Here is an 11,272-nt window from a genome sequence, read left to right as displayed (position 1 = left end):
AGGGAGCATCTGTACTCACCAAGACCTCCTATCAGGATAACAAGGTCATCAGACCGAAAATACATGTCCCTATATGCATGTCAATCATATGCATCCATCCAATATGCAACAAATAAAGTGCAGCAAACACAAGCAATAAATGCATCATGCATATGATGCCAATGACATGTCCTGGTCACCCCTGAAGCCAGTCAGCCATCTCACACACAATGGTGAGACAGAGTGGGTAAGGCTGTGACAACCGTGCACTCTGCCGTCACTACTCCTGATGAGTGACTGAGTGGATGGGATGTTGTTGGAGTACACCTATCCTCCTACCCCAAATCATAAGCGGGGGAGCACAATGCTCTCATCTTCCTGAGACAATCCAGAAGAGGGATCCCTACCGGCTACCACGCTGCGTCACACTACCCGTGAGAGGATCAACGAAGCCAAATAGAGAAAATCTGTCTGTCGGCTACCACACTGCGTCACACTACCCAAAATTGGACCAGCGGAGCCTAACAGAGCATAAATGTCACACACCCTGCTTGATATACCACTAACCCATAAGTGGTTGTGTGTGCAGATCCATGTAACTAGCGATGCGCTCAACAATAATGGAGTCGACTATCACACAGCATGCAATCATGCGAGATGGTGCATGACACTAAGCATAGAAATGTCCTGATCATATCTACCTCCATAATAACATGTACCAATACATGGATCAAATAATGTGATCTAGGTACATAGGTCAGGTATGGTATCTAACCAGTCCGGTATATCATAAGGCATGGCATGTCACTACCTCTATAACATAAATAATACACAGGGCATGAATGCTAAACAAGTAACAAATAAAACATGCTCGGAAACAAATAGTGACATGTCGATGCAGATATAAACATAATTATTACTACTTGTTAAAATCTACTAAGCATATCAACATGACATATCAAAATAGATAAGTCAAGGTACCCTTCTCCATAAAGAGGATCGTATCCGAAATAGATCCCTCATCGAGACACCCTCTCGAATCAAAGTCCTGTAATATATCATACGGTTTAGCTAAGTTTTTATTATAAAAAAATAGCTAAACAAAATCCAACTCAAACCTAATTCAATCTATAAACCTAATCAATCTACACATGTTCATCTAACTATAAAACGTATCAAATTCCTACTCTTACCTCAATTCACAGTCGTTGTTGTTGTTCCTCAGCCAGGTAGGGCAACCGCCGAAATTGAGTAGCTACTGGAAACCACCTGCCCAGATTTGTTTTGGTTATCCACTTTATCAGAACAACACCCAAACTCCTAAATCTAGGTCTAGGAAGAAAGCCTACCTCAAATTGGTCGTCATAAACCCTAGATCATCAATGGCATCAAGCAACCAGCGGTGATGCGCCTGTGGTGGTTGCATGAGGAAAAGAGGATGTCGCTAGCAGATCTGCTTATTGGCAACGTCTCAAGCTTTCGACTGTGATCGGGGTAGATACTATGAGGGATCGGTGGCCGGCTAGAAGGGGGGGTTGGATAGCTAGGTCACCCCCAACTTCTTTTCTTCTCTACAAAAGATTAGTGCACACGCAGAAATAAAACTAACTAATGAAAACAATAAAGAAAGAATACCAAATCGCTAACAAGCTCGATGTAACGTGGTTCAGAGATTGCTTGCTCCTACTCCACGGCGTGTCCTTGAGGTGGACGAGCCCTTGATCCTTCGGTGGATCAATCCCCGGCAATCTCCGGCTAGAGCTTTCTCCTTCTCGGTGGAGCAAACCTCTCACAAAGGATCTCTTCCTCTTTACAATGATGAACTTAGGTTTAGGAGGAAGAGAGTAGGCTTGGGAGCTTTGGACAATGACAAGGAGTTATTCAACAAGCATGAGTAACCTCCTTCAAGCCCCAAAGCATCCCTTAAATAAGAGGAGAGAGTTGATCATCATATCAACTCATCTCGGCACCAGTCGACTCGCAAAACCATCAGTCGACTGGTGTTACCGTTAGAGGTAGCCAACGGCTACTTTCCAGCACCAACGGTCATTTACCAGTCGACTGCTAAAACTAGCAGTCGACTGGTGCAGTCGACTGCTAAAACTTGCAGTCGACTGATCTACACCGATCGAACGAACAGAACCATTCTGTTCGCGCCCAGTCGACTGCACAGTCGACTGCCAAAACATGCAGTCGACTGCTACAGTACTGCTACAGTAATGCTACAGTACTGCTACAGTACTGCTACAGTAACGCTGCAGTGCTGCTACAGTGAACCCTAAAACTTATGCTTTTATTCCGAGTACAATCTCTCATGCACTCGTACCCTCACCCTTACGACTCTTTTGGCGCTTCCTTTGCAGCTTTAACAGAACCTTCAAGCATACTTTCTTTGGCTCTCGTCCCTCGGATACATTCAAGCCTGCGGCTCGTCCTCAATGCCATCCTTCGCGTATGCCTCGAAATTGCTTGCCTCGGCCCTTGTCCTCGCTGCCTTGTCCACGGTCCCTCGGATGCTTCATCCTTCACCGGACCCGAAGTCATCAACCTGAGTCGCATGTGTATCCTGCGAACCTGCACAACTCAAATACACATATCAGATACAAGGGTGAACCTAACTTAAACTCTTTGACACACACATCAAAACTATAATCGTACTGATCAAAACCTAGGTCGATTGCACCAACAATCTTCCCCTTTTTGATGTGTGGCAATATGTTTAAGTTAGGCATAAATATCAACATGAAAATTAGATGCAATATGTAAACATGAAGCATAATACCCAAGCTCCCCCTTAACATATGCTCTCAACCATAATTTTCAAGTTTTGCACATAGTTAGGTTTTTAACTTAAACCTTTGCATTTCTCCCCCTTTGACACCATCAAAAATTGTACCAAACATGTATACATACTATGGTATCAATGTGGACTTAAAAATACCCAAAACTAGCTCTTGAATGTGCTGGAAAACAACTACCAGTCGACTGCTAACTGTCGCAGTCGACTGGCACATACCAAAACCAAATTTCAGCATTCTGAAGCCAACTTCAGAAATGCATAAAAAATTCGAAAAATCATGAAATTTTGAACACATATTTCTTATAATGTTCTTTAACAAGGAAAAATATGTTTCCATGAAAATTCATCATATTTTTGAAGTTTTGATAAAAACTCAAACACTTTAAAAATCAATCAAGTTTGTATCAATTTGAAACCTTGTTTTGCAATCATATGTTTCAAAATAGCTAAACCACAGTAAATAAAACATAGAATTATTTACATTTGAAATGTCCAACTATGATCTATGGGCAAGATGTCCATTAATTAAATATTTGTTTTCCCCATAGTTGGCCTATGATCACTAAAAATTGATACATTTCATAACTCATCAAAATGCAATAAGCATAAGTGAATTATTTGTATCATCCTAGTATCTCACATTTATGGTTAGAATATAATTCAAGTCATTGTGAGATAAAGGTAACCTCTACTTAGCCCTATTGATCATGAATTTCTATCAAGGCTAAGTGTTCCCCCTTAAGGTCTCAAGTCAACCATTTTTCAAAGATTTGAACTATGATTTCATTGGTTGACTAAATCCAAAATCCTCTAACCCTTGAGGATTGATTTTGGCACCCAATAGAAATTCTTTCTAATTGGGTTAACCAAATATTCCTTGGGGATCCATTTTCGTTCTATGGTCCTGGTTTTTGATTGCCCCCTAGCAAGTAGACAATGGTAGGTCTTGTCATTATTTGGTTCATTGTATCCTATCCCATTTTTCTTAAAACTTGCCCTTTGGCTCCCAATGATCATATTTAGGGTTTTAGAGCCAATTTCAAATTTCCTAAGGGCATTGGTAAGGTATTCTACCTTTTCCCTTAATTCCTTATTTTTTTCTTCTAAACATGATACATTTGAACTTGAAGAAGAAGAAGCATGCATATCATTGTCCTTAGAAGACATGGATTCTAATTTTTCTTCAAGACACATAATCTCATGTTTCAAGGATTTATTTCTCCTTTTTGCATTGAACAAATCATCATTTGTGCTTGAAATAATTTTAATTAAAATATGGGGAGGAAGATTATGTACCTCACTTACCGAGACGTCCGAATCCGATGTTTGACCTCCCCCTTCACTTGAGCTCCCCTCTTCATCTTAACTTGAGCTCTTTCCCTCTTCATTTTCGGATGAGGTGGAGGCTACATCATCAATTCCCATTAAAGCAAAATTTACTACATGGTGCCCTTCTTCCTCCGATGATGATGAAGGATCATCCCATGTTGCTTTTAGGTTTTGAGCCTTCTTCCCCTTTTCATTTGTCTTCTTCTCCTCCCTCTTCTTCCCTTCCTTCTTCTTCAAGAGAGGACAATCATCTCTTATGTGTCCTTCTCCTTGACAATTATAGCAAATGATCTTCCTTGTCCTACTTTTGCTTCTAGTACTTTTCCTAGCACGAGATTTGTTAGAAGAAAAAGATTTAAATGCCTTTCTCATCTTCCTTACCATATATGCCTCTTGATCGCTATCCATTGAGGCACTTGATTCTTCGGAGTCGGAAGATGGTGTTGATGAAGATTTCTTCTTCTTTCCCTTTCCCTTGTTTGCCACAAGGGCTACTCCTCTTGATCTAAGAGCTTCTCCATCTAATCCTTCAACTCTTGTTTCATGAAGCTCCATTGTTGAGAAGAGTTCATCTAGGGAGGATTTCTCTAGGTCCTTTGATATGTAGTATGAATCTACAATAGAGCTCCAAGTTGTGGTTCTTGGGAAAACATTTAGGGCTTTCATCATCATGTCTCGATTTGAAAGTGTCTCACCTACACTTGTTAGCCCATTAATAATTTCTTTAATTCTAGAATGTAAAATTGATACCTTTTCTCCTTTCTCAAGCTTGATATTGTTGAGTTGAGTTCGAAGGAGGTCTCTTTTTGCCAATTTTGCTTCTGATGTCCCTTCATGAAGTTCCACTAGCTTTTCCCACAAGTATTTGGCACTTGTATAGTTTCCAATTCTTGTTACTTCTTGTTGTGGAAGAACATGTAGTAGGTGATGCATTGCCTTGGAATTTGCTAGATGCTCTTCTTTTTGCCTTTTGGTCCATCTTGTTATGTCGATTGTCTCATTGCGTTCATCCTTGGGTTCTTCAAAACCACTTCTCATGATTAGCATAATGTCAAAATCAGTATTGAAAAATACCTCCATTTTCTTCTTCCACCATGAGAAGTCCCCTTCGAATTTCGGTGGATGAATGTTTGAGCCGGCCATTTTGATGAAGTGCTCTTCTCGGCGATTAGTCCGTTGAAGGGCGTCCTCGCTCTGATACCACTTGTGAGGGATCGGTGGCCGGCTAGAAGGGGGGTTGGATAGCTAGGTCACCCCCAACTTCTTTTCTTCTCTATAAAAGATTAGTGCACACGCAGAAATAAAACTAACTAATGAAAACAATAAAGAAAGAATACCAAATCGCTAACAAGCTCGATGTAACGTGGTTCGGAGATTGCTTGCTCCTACTCCACGGCGTGTCCTTGAGGTGGACGAGCCCTTGATCCTTCGGTGGATCAATCCCCGGCAATCTCCGGCTAGAGCTTTCTCCTTCTCGGTGGAGCAAACCTCTCACAAAGGATCTCTTCCTCTTTACAATGATGAACTTAGGTTTAGGAGGAAGAGAGTAGGCTTGGGAGCTTTGGACAATGACAAGGAGTTATTCAACAAGCATGAGTAACCTCCTTCAAGCCCCAAAGCATCCCTTAAATAAGAGGAGAGAGTTGATCATCATATCAACTCATCTCGGCACCAGTCGACTCGCAAAACCATCAGTCGACTGGTGTTACCGTTAGAGGTAGCCAACGGCTACTTTCCAGCACCAACAGTCATTTACCAGTCGACTGCTAAAACTTGCAGTCGACTGATTTACACCGATCGAACGAACAGAACCATTCTGTTCGCGCCCAGTCGACTGCGCAGTCGACTGCCAAAACATGCAGTCGATTGCTACAGTAACGCTACAGTGCTGCTACAGTGAACCCTAAAACTTATGCTTTTATTCCGAGTACAATCTCTCATGCACTCGTACCCTCACCCTTACGACTCTTTTGGCGCTTCCTTTGCAGCTTTAACAGAACCTTCAGGCACACTTTCTTTGGCTCTCGTCCCTCGGATGCATTCAAGCCTGCGGCTCATCCTCAATGCCATTCTTCGCGTATGCCTCGAAATTGCTTCCCTCGGCCCTTGTCCTCGCTGCCTTGTCCACGGTCCCTTGGATGCTTCATCCTTCACCGGACCCGAAGTCATCAACCTGAGTCGCATGTGTATCCTGCGAACCTGCACAACTCAAATACACATATCAGATACAAGGGTGAACCTAACTTAAACTCTTTGACACACACATCAAAACTATGATCGTACCGATCAAAACCTAGGTCGATTGCACCAACAGATACCCCCTTGCTCTAGGCATGCTGGTGGTGGATCGGAACTAGGGCGCAGTGTTGGCGCAGGGGAGATCGGGAGTGAGGGGTCTCAACCGACTCAAATCGGGAAGAAGGGCGGTAGGAGATTTGAAGGGCGTTGAAGCTCTTGCTCACTGTGTCAAAGTTGCGCCTCATCTTGGATAGGCGACTGGCGATAAGCGTTGATTAACATTCTAGGGCACAGAAGGGAGATCAACGACTCTGCCTCAGATGGTGCCAAGCGGTCAGTGCTAGGGCAGAGAGAAGGTGGCTGAAGGCAATCGGGAGAATGGCTCGACCGGCGATGGCTCGAGCATAGCCGACGCTTGGGCAGGGACGAAAGAGAAGGACTGTGGAGAGGGCATCGGCAGTGGCATCGTGAGAGAGTGAGGGAGGAAGTCGATCGGGTTGGGGGAGATGAAGATGATCGATTTGGGGAAGAAGAAGAGGAAAAGAGAAGATGTGGGGTTCGGCCGGGGGGAGAAGTAGGGCACGGGATGGTGACGAGTGAGGGGGAAAGAAAAAGGAAAAGAAAAACAAAAATCAAACTTTTCCTCCATAAAATGGGATAGCCTAAACAGGCTTTTTCGTGGCCCCATAATTATCCCCGTAACCCACCCCATACGACCTCCTAAAAATTCCCAGAAAATTTCTAAAAATTCTGAAAAATTCCCTTATGATTATTCCATACGACCCCAAGCGACTTCACAAATATCTACCTGATGCCTGAAATAAAAATATATCAATGGTGTGAGTTCAATAACTCAGCGGATACCAATAGACAGGCATAATAAGTTATAACTAACAGTAATAATCATGCGGTATAGTTTTCTGAACAATAAAAAAATGTAACTGAAAAGGGCTGAAGAAAACTGTACTCACCAGGATCTCCTATCGGAACATAAGGGTAGTCAGACCAGATACAACATGTCACCTGTATGCATGTCAAACATATGCAAACACCAAAATACAGCAACCAATATACATCAATCATAAGCAATAAATGCAATCATCTAAAATGATGCAAAATGACATGTGTCAGCCCTGGCACCAGTCAGCCATCTCACACACGATGGTGAGACTGAGTGGGTAGGGTTATGACAACTGTACACTTTGGTATCACTGCTCCTGAGTGACCGAGTGGACAGGATATTGTCGGAGTACACCTATCCTCCTACCCCAAACAGAGTTGGGGAGTGCAATGCTCTCATCTCCCTGAGACAGTCCAAAGGAGGGATCCCTGACGTGCTACCACGTTACATTACGCTACCCATGAGTGGACCAGCGGAGTACTGACAGAGCAAACTACACACACCCTGCCTGATATACCACTAACGCATGAGTGGTTGTGTGTGCAGATCATGTAACTGGCGATGTGCTCAACAATAATGGAGCCGACAATCGCTCAGCATGTAATCATGCAAGATGGTGCATGCCACTAAACATGTAGATACTGACAGTATGCACCTCCATATAAAATGCACCAAAAAGGTAATAGATCATACAATGATCTAGGAATCGTAAATCTAAGTACATAAATCAGATATGACAAATAACGAGTCTACTACATAGTAGGTCAATGTATGTCACTATTTCTAAGAATAGGAGTACATATGACAACAATCAAGAGGGTATAAGCATTAATGTAAAACAGATAAAGATATAGGCATACTACAAGAAACCAAATAGTGACATACCAAAGCAAATGCAAACATAAAAATTACTACTAGCTATAAACTATTATGCATATCTAAAATGACTATATCAAAGAGATAAGTTAGAAGTATCCACCGTTATCTGTCGATCATACTAGATAACTCATGTCGAGACGCTCGTCTTGAGTTAAGGTCCTGTAAATCACATAATAAATAGTTTAGCTAATCACTAATGGAACAACCAGTTAAACCTAAAATCTAAACTAGTTAGGAAAACCCTAATCGAATAATCAGCAATAAACCATGATTAATAATTAACTACAACTAATATCAACTCTTAAATTGATCCATGTAGCAATCCATTTACTAAGTCAACTTAACGTAAATCCAACATATCCAATAATGCTCAATTCCAATTCATCTATCCGTTAGACAAGAGATCAAATCTCCCTTAATCAAATACTATGCATAACCTAACCAAAACCGTAATCAAATAACCAATCTAACACATAATGGAACAAATCTTCTATTATAAGAAACGAAATAGGTGTTACCTTAAATCCGATCTTTAGATTTACAACTACTTGGCAAAGAAATCAAGATGCAGCTGCGAGGAAGATAAAACTCTCCCCTTCAGATCTGATGAAGAGGACGAGATAAAGTCTGATGAAGTGATCAAGTTCCTCCTCTCGTCTTCAACTGATCAAGTGTTCCAATGCACTGGACGACGGTGTTGCCACCTAGTTACGCTTTGAGCAGGACATCGAATGGGAGAGGGTGATGGGTGCTACAGCTCGAGATGGGGAAGCGACGAAGAGACCAAATAGCTCCCTCCTCCCATCGACAATGGCGTCAAAGCAATGGGAGACGACAATAATAGTGCCGTCTGGACTATGGAGGTCGGGCAGTGGCACTAGTGGCGCGCTACAAGTAGATCGGCGGCTCTACCCTCACGATGGTGATGGCAACAGTGGCGTCGAGGCGGGATGACTGTCGCGAGGAAGAAAGGAAGAGGATTGGTGGAAAATGATAGAAACCGTTACAAACCAAAAACAAGACTGCTAGCCGGTTAGGCTTACACCACACAACAAAACAATACAATACACCACATCACAACAATCCAGAAACAAATCTGGAATATACCAAGCTAAGTACACCGAATACATAAACCAAATAAAGTAGTAAAGAAACCAGAAAATAGGTCTTCGGATGTGACGTGGGAACCGACAGACAGGATACTCCAAGCGACTCGACAAATATCTACTTGATGCCTGAAATAAAAATATATCAACGGTGTGAGTTCAACAACTTAGTGGATACCAGATAGACAGGCATAATAAGTTATAACTAACAGTAATAATCATGCGGTATAGTTTCCTGAACAAAAGTAGGAAATACAGATTGAAAAGGATGAAGAAACTGTACTCACCAGGACCTCCTATCTGAACATAAGGGTCGTCAGACCAGATACAAAATGTCACCTGTATGCATGTCAAATATATGCAACCACCAAAAGTGCAGCAACAAATATGCAACAATCATAAGCAATAAATATTCTCATGCAATATGGTGCAAAATGACATGTGTCGCCCCTGATGCTAGTCAGCCATCTCATATGCAATGGTGAGACCAATTGGGTAGGGCTATGACAACTATGCACTCTGCCATCACTGCTTCTGAGTAACCGAGTGGACAGGATGCTGTCGAAGTACACCTATCCTCCTACCCTAAACAGAGTGGGGGAGCGCAATGCTCTCATCTCCCTGAGACAGTCGAGAGGAGGGATCCCTACCGACTACCATGCTGTGTCACCACCCATGAGCGGACCAACGGAGCATAACAGAGCAAACTGCTACACACTCTGCTTGATATACCACTAACTCATGAGTGGTTGTGTGTGCAGATCATGTAACTGGTGATGTGCTCAATAATAATGGAGTCGACAATCGCACTACATGCAATCATGCAAGATGGTGCATGACACTAAGCATATAAATCCTGATCATAACCACCTCTACATAATATGTGCTAAAAAGGAAAAGGGATCCTACATCAATGATCTAGGTAACATAAATCTAGGTATACAATTCAGATATATCAAATAACTAGACTACTACACAGTATGACAATGTATGTCACTATTCCTATAAACAGAAGTAAACATGGCAACAAACAAGAGAATATAAGCATGAATGCAAAATAGACAAGAATATATGCAAACTACAAGAACCAAATAGTGACATACCAAAGTAAATATAAACATAAAAATTACTACTAGCTATAAACTATTATGCATATCTAAAATGACTATATCAAGAGATAAGTCAGAAGTACCTGCCTCAAAAAGAAGATTGCATCTATAAATTCTACATCGAGACGTCCATCTCGAATCAAAGTCCTGCAATGACATAATATATTTAACTAATTACTGTAGGTCCCTTTGGAGGCCGGCAAGAGGGGAGGGGTGAATTTCCTTACAAAAATTAAACCAAAAACCTTTCTTGGATATTCAACTAATTTAAAAGAACTTGTAATTAAAAAAGCAGAGACTAAATAAACAGAAATCAGACATAGAGGATTTACTTGGTTTGCAATCAGGGAATTGCTAATCCAAGGAAAGTAAGCGCACTATCTGACGATCTCCTTTGGGCGGAGTAGCCTCTTTACAGCGTTGAGAGCACAGATAGAAAAGTAGATATGAAAGAACTGATTACAAGTTGTTGTTCTGAATTAATTCAATTAGCTTCTAGACCAAGGCTATATTTATAGCCTTGATCGGGGCGCCTGGAAGGGTTCCGGGCGCCCTGAGGGGGATAAATTTTATCCCCCAACGTTCAGATCAAGTCAAACCTCGATCCTGGTCAAAATCCACTTCCGGGCGCCCCGGAGTAAAAAGTCAACAGTTGTTGACTTTTTGTCCGGGACCTCTTCTCTGGTTCAGTCCCACCTCGGTTCGGGTCTTTCGCTCCAGCTCCACTAGTTTGGGTGATCTCGGCCATCCGGAATAGGGCTCACCCGAACCCAAGTTCTGACCTTTTCCTCGAGCAGCCTTCCTTCCCGGTTTCTCGTCCCTCGAACGCCGCACACATTCTTCTCGTCCACCGGTGTACTCTTCTGCGGTCACCTCGTCTCTCGGACGCACCGAGCCCGTCGGCTCTCTCCGGTGCCGTCCTTCTCGTTAG

This window comes from Zingiber officinale, chromosome 11B, assembly GCF_018446385.1.
Source record: "Zingiber officinale cultivar Zhangliang chromosome 11B, Zo_v1.1, whole genome shotgun sequence".
Taxonomy (NCBI): Eukaryota; Viridiplantae; Streptophyta; class Magnoliopsida; order Zingiberales; family Zingiberaceae; genus Zingiber; species Zingiber officinale.
The sequence above is the reverse complement of the archived record's forward strand: the minus strand, read 5'-3'. Positions refer to the sequence as shown.